Source organism: Protopterus annectens, chromosome 2.part2 (genome assembly GCF_019279795.1).
Source record: "Protopterus annectens isolate FY-2018-M chromosome 2.part2, PAN1.0, whole genome shotgun sequence".
NCBI lineage: Eukaryota > Metazoa > Chordata > Ceratodontiformes > Protopteridae > Protopterus > Protopterus annectens.
Genome location: NC_056730.1, coordinates 774,980,171 through 774,994,296, shown reverse-complemented (window position 1 = coordinate 774,994,296; position 14,126 = coordinate 774,980,171).

Genomic DNA, 14,126 nt, shown 5'->3' with positions numbered 1-14,126 from the left:
TGGGAAATTACATATATCTCATTTCTAGTGATCAGTTCGGTACATCAGGGATGTCTGCTAGGCCCTTTCCTGCCCATTAGTTTAGTGATGGACATCACAGATGACATATACATGCTGCGTCCAAACAGCTGCCTGAAGGACTATAGCTTATGTGCAAACATTGACTCCAACTGTGATACTAGTATAATACAGACAGTAGCAACACATGTCAGAGACTGCTGCCACAGCCATAACAACATCTGCATTGATGAGACACATGGAGGGATTTGTTGAATCAGGAAACAGATGCACTACCCAAGTATAATGTGGATGTCATGCACTGTAACTAGACCTATAGGTATGTGACCTGTGCCCTGGGGTAGAGGGTAAGTGCTGCATCCACCATCATATGGTCACAGTGCTGACTACTCCCTTGAATGTAATACAAGTACTGGGTATGTGAGAGGCATGCAAATCAGAAGCTATAATAACTTCATGGTTCCCAAACTTCATCACACCAATGGTCAGCCGTTGCTAACTAAGATCTTGAGTCTAGGCAAGATCCTTTATATTGGGTTTCTCTAGCATTATATTGTGAATACGTGGCTAGGCTTATAAATACCTTCAGGTCAATAGCCTAGTAACCACCTAAGAACCTATAATAACTGTGTACAATGCACTCTTCTTCATGTACCTCCTACACATCTTCCAGAGATATGTAACTGAAGTGTACCACTTTTGTCACAGTGCTCTGTCACACAGCTTATGTTTATTGGCCATACCTAGGTATTCTTTCTGGAAAATATACATGACTATCTGATGGTACAGAAAAATAATAGGTTCATAGGTGTTTACAAGGCTAACAACTGCAAGAAACTTTTTAAGCCTAGCCATGCATCCCAAATCTCTTTGGGAATTTGTATACTGAGAACATTCAGCAAGTTCTGATACCATTGATAAGTATAAGCAGGGGCTTGGGAGATGAAACATTTACAAACCAGAGCCTGGGAGATGAACCAGTTACAGGTTGCCTGTGTCCATTAGAGGCATAGGTGCATGAGTGCCAGAACCATAGGGTGAGGGGGGTATGTAAGTGCCGCTCCACTTTAAACAGATGTATGAATGTGCCCTACCCATCTTACAAAAAAAAATTGAAACATACCAAATGCACTCCTCATGTGCTCTTACTGGCTGGCTAAATTCGCACCACTGCTGTTTGCTGCAAAACAAAAAAACAAACAAACAAAAAAACCTGTGGAAGTAAATTAACTATCTACCTTTTAAGCTTGTTTATGGAGATAGCTCTATAATTGACCCTCAGTGATTCACCGGAACAATCAAACATCCAACAATGAGAGGGCAAACATATAAGACAAAATCAGAGATGTTGAGACTATATCACTTAAATGAGTAGTATTTGCCATAAAATACTGATTTTAGAAATTAAATATATCAAGGAAAATAGCAAATTTCCATTGGACTCTTTAAATTATCATTTGGTAAAACTTGACCCCTCACCTGTCTTCACTTTGGCTCAGCCGCACAGATGGAACCACATGATGGAAATAGAGTGGCAGCAGCAACCGGTACTGCAACAGAGTCTGTATAGTTTGAGTTTTTTTATCTGGCAGGTAAGGATAACAAAGAAACAGGCAGTAATTGCTTCTTAATGGAAAGAAGGTATACGTCCTTTGTAGCAATAGTGAACAACTGACTGCCTCGGTGTCTTTTGCAAAAAGTGCTAACTGAAAGTTTATTATCTGCTCTATATGGTATCACGATTTACCCACTTACCACATAGTTAAGTAAGTCAACTAGATGTTATACATCTCTATATGGTACTGCCAAAAATAGGAAATCACAAAATATATACAATTGTATTTTTACTTCTTCATTTCTCTTCCTGGTCTATGCCTGGAACAAATTCAATTGCTTACTTAATAAATTAATAAAGATGAACAATGGGCTTGAAACTTGTTAAATGATTTGTTTTGTCAATTTTAGACTGTGTTTATTAGGCAGTAGGGTAGTAAACTGACATAATGATGTTCTATTTTTATCATTTAACTTCACTTAATTATTATTATTTTTTTTTTATGAAATGCAGTTTGAGGGAGTGGAATGGCTGTAAAGGGATTTGAAGCACCTTAGTTTCCCTATTAGCTAGAGCTGGTAGATTATTTGTTTATTTTTTTCTTTATGTCCCATATTTGCACACACACACACACACACACACACACACACACACACACACACACACACACACATATGTGTCTGTGTGTGTGTGTGTGTGTGTGTGTGTGTGTGTGTGTGTGTGTACCTGGTTTATTACCCTGCATGGGACCACATTTGACCATGATTCAGTTCTGTTGACTCTGGAGGCATATTCTGAAGCAATACAACATTATCAGCCATTTGCTTAGGTCAAATTTGCACTTCCTTATATCAAAAGCGATAACTATTCTTGATGACATGAAAGATGTAGGGAGGTCAAAAATGAGATGTTGATGACCTGTAAACATGCACCACCCCAATAGTGGTTATTGAACCAAAGTTTGTTACATAATATAGTCTAAATATATTGCATGTTAGTAACATATTTTTCCAGTACCTTCTTTATAGCCACCAACAATTGTGAAGGGACTGATATTTGTCTGATAATGATGCAGCCTTCTTTACAGGATTGGGTTATAAAAGGTTTCATCATTCAGTTAAGAACTGTTATTCTGGCAGTTAGTACAGAGGAGTAAAGCTCCAATTTATTAATGAGCTCCTTCCCGTAATGTTGATCAAGTCTCTTAATCAAGCAGTTGCTTTGAGGCAATTCTAAATTTGGGTTATTCTCTTACTGATCTCCTAGACATAAAGCCTAGTAACTAACAATGAACCTGTGGTTGGCTTTTTCTCATCATTACCTCTTACATTGTTGATCTGTTTCAGGAAATGTTATGGCAATATCATCAAACATATAATAAACTTCCCATACATGTCAAGCAGAGCACCTCAATGGCCCTCTTCAAGAGAAATTTTGATGAGTGGATGGGGAATAGAAAACTCACCCCAGGGATCACTCCAGTGGCTCTAATCGATAGAGGAACTGGAAGCTAATGTCGGGTGGCACGATGCCAGGATAATCCTATGGGCTAGGCTTGTAAAGGCTCCAGGGCTATTAGCCAAGATTTCTGAAGGGTATTAAGTCTGAAACCCAGATGTCTGTCATTATTTTCTGACTTCAACCCTCAATAATTTGCAAATGATTTGCCAGAAAACCACAATTTTATGAGAAATGAACCAAAAATATTAGGCAAAAATCTGTACATTCTGCGAAAACCTGTACAGTTAAGAGGTTTGATTTCCTGGTGTGATGCTAGTGATCTATATAACTTCACATATTTCATCCAAAGCTGCCAATAAAGTACATGTAGTTTATTTTATGATAACAATAAGTCATGTACGCAGTCAGCAGAGTGGCTATAACTACTGGTTGGGTGGGGGGCTTTCTATAGATGAAAGCACCTTTGCTTTTATCTGTTTATTTTTAAACAGTCTTTAATCTGGCTTTGCAGGACTAGTGTGTATGTGTATATGAATTAAGTTAGAATACTTGAGCATGGCTAATGTGTTTTTGTGTGAAACAAACTTGAAATATATTACTTTACTTACTACCATTGTCAACAATGTAGCTATATTGGCTGGATTTGGGGGTGTCTATGGATAAAAATTACTGTGTTAAGTTGATAAAGTTGAACAGTCATTAGTCTGTCTTTGTAGAACTAGTGTGTATTTGTGTAAAGTAAATTGGAATACTTTACTATGGCCATTGTTGTCACAATCAGATATGTGATGTATACACCTTCAAAGTGGCTATAATTGATCAATGGGGATATTGTCAGAAACAGCGCCATTACACCCCTGCTTACAAAGCTATTGCAATTCTCTCTATGCAGGTCAAGTACTGTATCAAGTACTTTTGTCAACTAATTCCCCTCCACTAAGTTGCACAAAAAAGGGTAATGTAGTTCAGAATGGCAAGCTGGATTTAACAGTGTTGCCATTGTTGCTTTAAACACATTCCAACTAATATCAACACAGGTTGGCTTCATTTCTAATTTTGTAAGAAATGTATGTACAATTATCCTTAATGAAACTTAGCTTGCATCACGCTAATGCTCCTGTAATGGTAGAAAATACCTTTGAAAATTTGCCCTTTTTAAATCACTAAGTGCCCCTCTTGCCCTTCACCCCCCCCCCAGTCTTCAACAGCTTCCGGCACCCCTGCATAGGTGTCAAACCAAGGATGAATTTCCTGCTCCCCATCCAATTGTCCAAGTTGCACTTGAATTGGGTTAGGGAGGAACTCTGCTTCACATGGATGGGGAGCCTGTTACAGAGATGGGGTAGTCTCTGAGATACATAGCTGTCTCTCCAGTAGGTCCTAGTTATATCATAGGCAAGATTTAAGTTTTTAGAATGTCTAATTCCTTTGCTGTTTGTTTTGTGGGTATGGAGGAGGTCCATCAGAGTGGGGCCTGACAATTCCCTGTATGCCAGGCATAGATCTCCCCTCAAAAGCCTGTAGGTGACAGAATACAGAGATAAGGCCTTGAGGCAGTCTGCACATGACATTTTACTTATGCTCTATATTCTTTTAGTGAGGAACGTCTGTGGAGATTTCAATTGTTGGATATGCCTGGTCAGGTATATACCAGAGGGGGCATTATACTCAATGATAGGTCTGATGAATGCGGAATACAGTGGAACAATGACTTCATTGGACCTAGATGAAATGCCTTTGTTTATAAGCTGCACAACATAGAATGATTTCCTCATTACTGTAGACACGTAATGATCAAAAGCTAGATTACTGTCTATGTGTGTCCATAACTACTGGGCCAACTCCAAGTGGTGTGTTGTCAATAAGATAGATGATTTCCTGATGGATACTATTATACATTTCTTGTCATATAGCTTTAGTCCATGTGTCTTGACACCAGTTGTTTGTCCATGTCAGCCCTTCCTGGAGAACATTTGTGTCAGTGTGGGACTCAATGACAGCTCCTAATTTGCAATTATTTGCAAATGTAGTCAGCCAAAGACCATTGACATTGGCCTTGACTTCAGAAAAGTAAATGCCATAAAGGAGTAGTCCAAGCACAGATCCCTGAAGGACTCCATTTGTGCCTGATCTCTTTGTAGAGGTGGACTCCCCAATTCTAACTTCACGGGTCTTGTCTGTGAGGCAGTTGGTATCCACCAGGTGATATATGGGTTTGTGCCTAACCTCTTGAGTTTGTCAACAATGCCTGAGTGGGGTATTGTGTCAGATGCCTTGGCCAGGTGAATGCAAGCAGTGTGAACCATTTTGCCCTCATCCATTGCTTTGGTGATCTTCTCAAAGAAGTCCACCAGGTTGAGTAGGCATGTCCTGCTCTTGATGAAACCAGACTGGGTTGGGTCCAGTGTCTGGAGGTTTACTATATCACTACTGATCATTTCCATGATAATTCTTTCCATGACTTTACATATAAGACTAGTTAGACATATGGGTCTGTAGTTTCCAAGGTCTGTAGATAGGCCATCTTTGTGCAGAGGGATGACTGTTGCTGTTCTCCATTCATAAGGCATGAAGCCTGTTTGGAGGCTATAGTTAAATAGCAATTCCATGTTTCATGCTATTTATAGTGCATCTTGGGATATTGTCTGGGCCCATTGATGCAGTGTTCTTGGCTTTAGAGAGTTGCTACATCAGATGCATGTGCGCTACCTGTTCAATATATGCACATACTGCATACATAGGTGTTTGACAACATTAATGTCATGTATATCATTCATGACAGTGTGGGTTGTGCCATAGATATATGCCATGCACACAAGGCAAGTAGCCATACAGATATAGCAGTGTCACTCCTAACACCTCCTGTAGATAATACAGTACCAAGACAGTGTGCATGGTTACTTTCACAGAGTGTGAATGCGTCATAATAGTTGTCAAATGTGTGTGTGCAGGCTCATCTGTTATTACTCCAGATCACATATGCTATATCAGAGGCATGGTATTATTCTGATATTTTCCATGATTGTGGTTGTGGTTGGTTCTTGTAATGTTTGCCATGATCTCTTACCTGTAGCCACCTTGCTGGAGACCTCTGTTAAGAGACACTCATATTCAAGTATATCATTTTGCACAGCCTCCCAATATGCACCCCACCCCAATTGTATGTCAGATCCCTGACAGATGTCTTCTGCATTATTCACGTAAGGATGCTTATCTCACACAGACATCCTCACCATTGTTTTGTCACCTTGTGTGACAGTCACAGACAACACATTTTCACTGTGCAGTCCATATTGTACCACATATATATGCACTTGGTGTTGCTCCTACAGTCATCTTCCATTGACATGCCCTCTTCTGCTGTACATGTGGGAGTTTCACCTGTACTCTTTCCCTGTGTTCATTCCTGCAATTCATCTGTGTATCCCTATTTAATACCCACTCTTCCTCTGGATGGTCATTTTACACGGCAGTCCCATGTCTTGTTACAGATCATTAAGACAGCATCAGTACACAATGCCAGGAATGGGATATTACAATACTCCAGTGGCGGCTGGTGACTTCAAATCAAAGGGGGGCTGCAAGAGACAGCTGGATGGGTGGGGTCAATGGGAAGGGGTGTGGTCAACTAGAAAGGGGAGGGGCTATGCTCAAAACCACAAAAACTAAATATACTGCCCTGGGTGCCAAACCGTCATTATGAGAGTCCAAGCAAGACAAAATGAAGTGTAGAAGAATAAAAATATTTCAGTGTATTGGCTGCATGACAGCTTAATATCTAGATGGAAACAAAAAAGGTTGTGAGGCATGAAAAAATAAATTACTTTTTTTAAATGCATTAATGGAATGTCAGTCAACATCAAGTATAAGAAAAACAAGCAGCACTCAACTCAAACCACTTCTTGCACTGCAGTTGTAATTATAATTTATATTCAGCTTTATTAAAGTACCAAGTAACATGCTGAAAGTAGAAATCTCTGATGTCCCCACTTGTAAAAATGTTCCTTATCCAAAAAAAGACCTGCTGCCTGACATCTACTTGTTTCATGGGGAAAACATGATCAAAGTAAAAAATGAAAAGCAAACAAGAAATAAGCTCAAGATACATTGCTTAAAATGATTACTGTACAGGTTATGGACCACACTAAAAGGATTACTGTACAGGTTATGGACCACACAATTGACATTCTGTTTACGGGTAAAGCCTGCAGAGATGACTGGAAGTCTCCAAATGTAAAGAGACTCTTAAAATAATGTAATCCTGTCCTTTATTACAAATACTAGCATATGCATTTCAAAACCCAAGGCTTATACATTATCTAGTTAAGTATTCTTTACATGGCAACAGAAAGGCTTTCAATGTTGGCAATTCTTTAACAGTATGCTTATTAAAGCTTACATGCATCTTGCAATCTCAGCCAAGCTTACCTAATGGTCATTAAAGTATTTCTACTTAAACACAGAGCAACAGGCACTTTGAGTAATAAGCATAAATCAACAGTACAAAAAATATGACAGAAACCAGACCATTCCGTAAAAATCAAGGACAGATGAAAAGCCACTCTAGTACTTGTGTCTACCTTCGATGGGGGGGGGGATACTCTGCACATTTACACTGCATAACTACTCCTTGCCTTGCTTCGACACATCCAGAGTCACTACATGGGGGAGTGGGGTGCAACAAGTATGTCACAGTTTGAAATGTCTCTGGCTGACTTGTGATGGCCCTGACACATTTGTCATACCTCTCAACCTCAGATCAAGAAACCTGGACAAAGCCATACAAAGAAATGGGACAAAGGCCCAAAAATAAGGACAGTTTTTAAAATGTTGCTCTTATAAATTTAGAAAGATAATAGAGGTCTTGCATTAGTATGAATTTTCTGAATGGTATGAAATCTGAAACTCAAATGTCTGTCATTATTTTCTAACTTCTGTCTTTAATGATTTGTCACTAATTTGCCAAAAAAAACACAATTTTATGAAAAATGGACCAAAAATGTGATGTAAAAATATAAAATAGCAACACAATACAGCTGGAAACCTGCCAAAGAAGGGATACTTTAATATTAGTACTGCTAACTTGAGCAGCTGACAAAATAAAAGAATCTACATGCATTTCTGAAATAAAAGTAATCTAACTGATTATTACAGTTATTTCTTAATTATAAACACTCCATGTTTTCTTCCAAAATTGCTATTTTGTGGAGGGATCATTAGGGGAAGAGCAACATTTTGAGCCAAAATCAGGGACAATTGAGAGGTTTGGCTATGCCTAATTCTATAAAGCAATTTATTTGCATGTATCTCTCAACCTGTTAATGCAATAAATCTGGACAAGGCCAAATATATTGGGGGGACATATAAACAGTACTAAAAATTGCTCTTGTATAAACTGAGACAGTTGATAGAACAGGTCTTACTTTAGCATGCATTTTTCTGAAGGTTATGAAGTCTGAAACTCTGTGTCATTATTTAGTGACTTAATTCCTAAATGATTTGCCAGAAAACCACAAATTTTATGAGGAACAAACCAAAAATAAGAAGCAAAAAATCTATTCATTCTTTGAAAATCTGGACAGTTGGGAGGTATGGTTCAGCTGGGGCTGTCTAAGTTTGCCGACCTTCCCCCTCACAAAACCATGGTCAAATGGAGCCTCCCCCTGCAGCCATTCCAATGATCCATTACTTGGCTATTTCACTCCATTTACCATAAACACTAATGTGCATACTGATTTACTTCTATGATGATTTGAACTTCATTTGAAAGTTTCATTTTGCATTTTACAGCACAAACACTAAGACATCTGCTAATCAAACTTGGCATTAAAACTTCTCTGTCATTGAAACTCACATTCATTGAAACAACATTGAAACCCACATTCAAAGAAAATATATTTTACCCGTGGCAGATAAAGATTAATTCTGGGCTGTTTTCAAATCATAGGCCCCTTGCATATGAAACATACATGTGCTCTTTTATACACCTTCCTATTGCTTTGAACATTTTTCCTGTAAACAATGAAACAAAACACATGCACCAATGACAAAACTGCCCAATTCAGAACATTTCCATCATAAAAGTCTACTCAAACTTCTACAGTCCACTATTATCAGTAAATATGCACAATTCTACAGTCCACCATTATCAGTAAATATGCACAATCTCTGAAGTAGTAAAAAAGTCATCTAAATAATCCCACATTAAATAAATCTGTAATGAAGAGGTTGCTGCTAGCAATCACCTTTATATTTCAAATCATAGGCCCCTTGCATATGAAACATGCATGTGCTCTTTGATATACCTTCCTATTGCTTTGAACATTTTTCCAGTAAACAATGAAACAAAACGCATGCACCAATGACAAAACTGCCCAATACAGAACATTTCCATCATAAAAGTCTACTCAGACTTCTACAGTCCACTATTATCAGTAAATATGCACAATTCTACAGTCCACCATCATCAGTAAATATGCACAATCTCTGAAATAGTAAAAAAGTAATCTAAATAATTCCACGTTAAATCTGTAATGAAGAGGTTGCTGCTAGCAATCACCTTTATATTTCATGGTTTCATCGAAAAATAAAGTTTCTGATGCCCCTGAGGAATAAATTGCCTAAATTACATTAAAAATAAGCTAGTAATATTGCAATAGGAAATGGATGGCAAACTGATAACAAGCTCATAGTTAGTATCTTAACTTTCAGTACGGCAGCATTCACCCCTTATGGGAGTAGAACCAACAACCTTCTACATCAAAAGCAAGCACATAACCTGTTGTGCTATTAGCAATGCGAGCTGACTTAGCATAATCAGCACTAAACTTCTCTTCCCCTGCAGCTCTCAGCTTCTTGTAAAATCTACTCAATACTCAACTGCATCTCAACTTCGCAGCACAAGAAATCTATAAAAAGCCAAATTTATTGGGGTGGGTCAAAAGGGCAAAAACCAGGGACACATTAAACATTGCTTGTATAATCTTGGAAAGCTGCTAGAATAAAATGCTGTGTTACCACCATACATTTTACTGCCAAGGTCCCTGTGCAAAAGAGTCAGAACAACATACCACTATGCCAAATCACCTGCTTTGTGAAAGAAAAATGCTGTGTTACCACCATACATTTTACTGCCAAGGTCCCTGTGCAAAACAGTCAGAGCAACATACCACTATGCCAAATCAGCTGCTTTGTGAAAGAGAGGAAGACTGAAACTTAAATGGCTATCATTTAATGAATTCAGTTCTCACCATAGCTGTCAACCTCTTAGCACAAAACACCTGGACAAACCCAGTAATGAGGGAATACAGCCCTCAAACATATTAAGTGAATTCAGTTCTTGCCATAGCTGTCAACCTTAGCACAAAAAACCTGGACAAAGCCAATAACAAGGTAATACAGTCCCAAAAATAAGGACAAATTTCAAATAGTCATCTTATAAACTTAGAAAATTGCTATAATAAAAGGTTGTGTTACTATATAGTTATTGCTAGAATAAAAAGTTGTTTTACTATGTATTTTCTGAAGAATATGAAGTCTGAAATTCAAATGCCTGTCAATTTTACTTCTGACGGAACAAAAACAATTTTCAGCAGAGGCCCAGGGAGAAATACTGTAGACACGTCTATGTAAAATGGCAGGACACCAGAGCAAATCCCCACAAACACAGGGATAAGATGCAGGTTACACACAGAAAGCACCCCAGCCAAGAATCAAACCAGAAAACCTAGAGCTGTGAAGCAACAATACTGCCACTGCACCATCAGATATGTAAGGAATTAAACATTCAGAAACCTGAAGTCTAAAATGCCTGTCAATTTTATTTAACTTTTGTTAATCAGGACAGTCTGACTTGGAACAAGAAAACAATTTTCAGCAGAGGCCCAGGAAGAAATAATGCAGACATGTCTTTGTAACATGGGAGGACACAAAAGCAAACCCACACAAACACAGGGAGAAGATACAGACCCCACAAAGATGGCACCCCAGCCAAGAATCAAACCTGATAACCTGCAGCTGGGAGGCAACAATGCTACCACTGCACCATCAAATATAAAGCATTGCAGCATTTACAAACCACCGATATTATGAGGAACAGATCAGATCAAATATGAGGCAAAAATCTGCAAATTTTTTACAAATGGTGGTGGGTAGGGAATTCAAGTCTTTAACACCTGCATACAAGGTACAGGGTTCAAGCTTGAGGTATTCCCTACCACACCACCATGAGTCTAACCACCAGTATATTGCACCTGGGGCATTTTCACACACACACCCCCCCTTGTAGCCATACATCCAAATCCCTGTCCACACACTTACCTGCAGTAGATATTCCAAATCCCTGTAGCAAACCACCATAAATCCCGAGTAAGCTACAAAACCCGCCCATCGTGAGATCTTCCCCCGACGAGACTGCAGCAAACTCCAATCCACACCAGACCCTGCCCGTCGCAAGATCTTCCCCCGATGAATTCCAGACTGCTGACATTGCAGTCTGACCCTGATGTGATTTCCAGGAAGTCTATGCAGTTTAAAACTGCATAGACTTCTGGGGGCTCCGTTCTTCATGTTTCCCAGTCAGGACTGCTACTGAGACAATCTGCGCATGCTCCAGACTGTCTCAGCAGCAGTCCGGACTAGTGCGCATGGGCGAAAGTCGATGATTTTATTAATTTTTTTTTTATTTTTATTTCTTTATTTTTTTTTTCTTTTACAGTTGAGGGGGCTGCAGTCCGGCAGTCCAATAGCATGGGCCACCCCTGCAATATTCTGCTCTGTAGGTACATTGTCCTGTATTGTATTTGGAGCATATACTTTACATTCATACTTCTCAACTGTCCAGATATTTTCAGGATGTCCAGATGTTTTCCTTATCGAATATATGGCTTCCTGCCATATCATTGGGATGATCTCCAGACTGATGGTGACTCAATATTACATACATTTGTATGCATACTTCTCAAATGTCCTGATCTGTGTGGACTGTCCAGGTTTTGTCTCATATTTGTGATCTTTGCCTCATACTTTTTTTTCCTGCAAATCATTGGCATGTTATTGCAGAATACAGTCAGAGACCGATGACTGACATTTGAGTTTGAAACTTCATGTTCTTTAGAAAGTTCATGCTAATGTACAACCTATATATTCTATCAACTACATACGTTTGTCAGTGCAGTATTAAAAATATGTCCCTATTTCTGGCACATTATCCCAAATTATTATTATGGCTTTGTCCACATTTGTCACTCTAAGAGGTTTTGAGTGTTACATTCTAACACATTTCTATGTGACATCTATGCCACTTATCATGAACTGAACATCGTCTGATCCTAAATCCCAAAAAAACTAAAATGCTGTTATTTTCACCAACACGTAGGTCTACCGCTTTCACCTTTACTATAAAATCAAATGATGGCACAATAATCTCCCCTGACCCCTCTACAAAACTATTAGGTGTCATCATAGACAATAATCTAAAATTTGACCTACATGTTAACCAAACTATCAAAACCATCAATAAAAAACTAGGGTCACTTTACAGAATAAAAGGCTTCCTAATCCCTCCAGCTAAAATTGCCATAGCTCACTCTCACCTTCTTTCAACCCTTCTGTATGCATCCCCTCTACTCTCAAATTTAAACAAGACTGTCCTTAACAAACTCTCAATTTGCTACAGCCACATTGCCAGGTTTGCCACTGGGCTGCCTTTTAGGACACATCATTGCATCAATCTAAATCAGCTTGGGTGGCTTGAACTACCCAGCCTAATCCAGTATAACCAACTGATTATGGCCTATAAAATCTTCTATAATCCAGACAATACTCCTGCACTTAAAAATATTATCACCCCCTATAACAATACTAGACCGCTTTGATCCTCTAACAAACTACTAATTGGCAGACTAGCAAAACTAATAACACAGCAGGTGATTCTCTCTTTGCAAACTCTGTAAGTAGATCCTGAAACTCTTTTCCAGCTGATATTATCTTACTTTCCACCTTAGGTCAATTTAAAACTAGACTCAAACAACATTTGTCACTTAACTGGCTATGTCAATGTATCAAGCCTGGCTAACTCTAGAATGTGTAAAAATCTGTTAGCCAGTTTACTGTGTAATTTAATTTAATCCTGACTTGCACTCAGGATTAACTGTAACCTGTGGAACTTGTTTAATTTGCTTACTTATGTAATCTCTGTAAATAGTCTGTTTGTAATATGTAATGCTGGTATTATGTAATGCTGTATCTGCTTACCCTTGGAGATTTTCTCCCCGGGCCTCCGCAGAAAATGGACATGCATCCAGTTGGGCTATCCCAGTCAACAAATGTAAAATAAAATAAAAACTTATGTCCCTACTACTGGTTATCTGTCTTCTCATTACGTTGGCCTGTGTGCAGATGTGCTGCACTAGCAGAATGATGGCTATTTGTAAACCCCCCTGATGATCATTGGTGCATTGCACACAAATACGCACACAATAGGTGCACTTCCTTACATGGAATTGCTTCTGCGATTGCTGACAAGGTTTCACTGTATGTAAAGCCCTGGTGATCATTACAGCATTCCACGCAAATCTGCACAATGTAGATGCTGTCCTTTACACGGAATTGCTATCTGTGTTTGCTTTTGAGGTTTCGTGGCCAGGAACACTGTTGCCAGCCAAGAAACATAGCTTAGGTGTGCCGTGCCTCATTAATAGGCATTGTGTACTGCCATGTGCCATTCACCATTAAGCAAACATGTAAACTCCGTATAGGCTCTGCGTGAAGCCTACATGGAGATTATTGAATCCTGGGGACAGTATCCATTGCCATATGTATATCTGTTTAATTTCTGGTTACTGCATTTTAGGTTAGCTGGAAGCATTAGGGTTTACTTTAAAAAATGAGACATTCTAGGGATTTGCATCAAAATCAGGTGCTGATTTTTTGTTCTTCAAATTTGTTCACTTTGTATAATGGGAGCATTCAGCAATACAGCCTTAAGTTGCTAAGTCTATTTCTTCAGGTGCCATTTGTTAGGAAGAAAAGAAAAAGAAAAACTGAGCAACATGATTTAAATCCTGTTAGCAATGGTATTAATTTATTATAT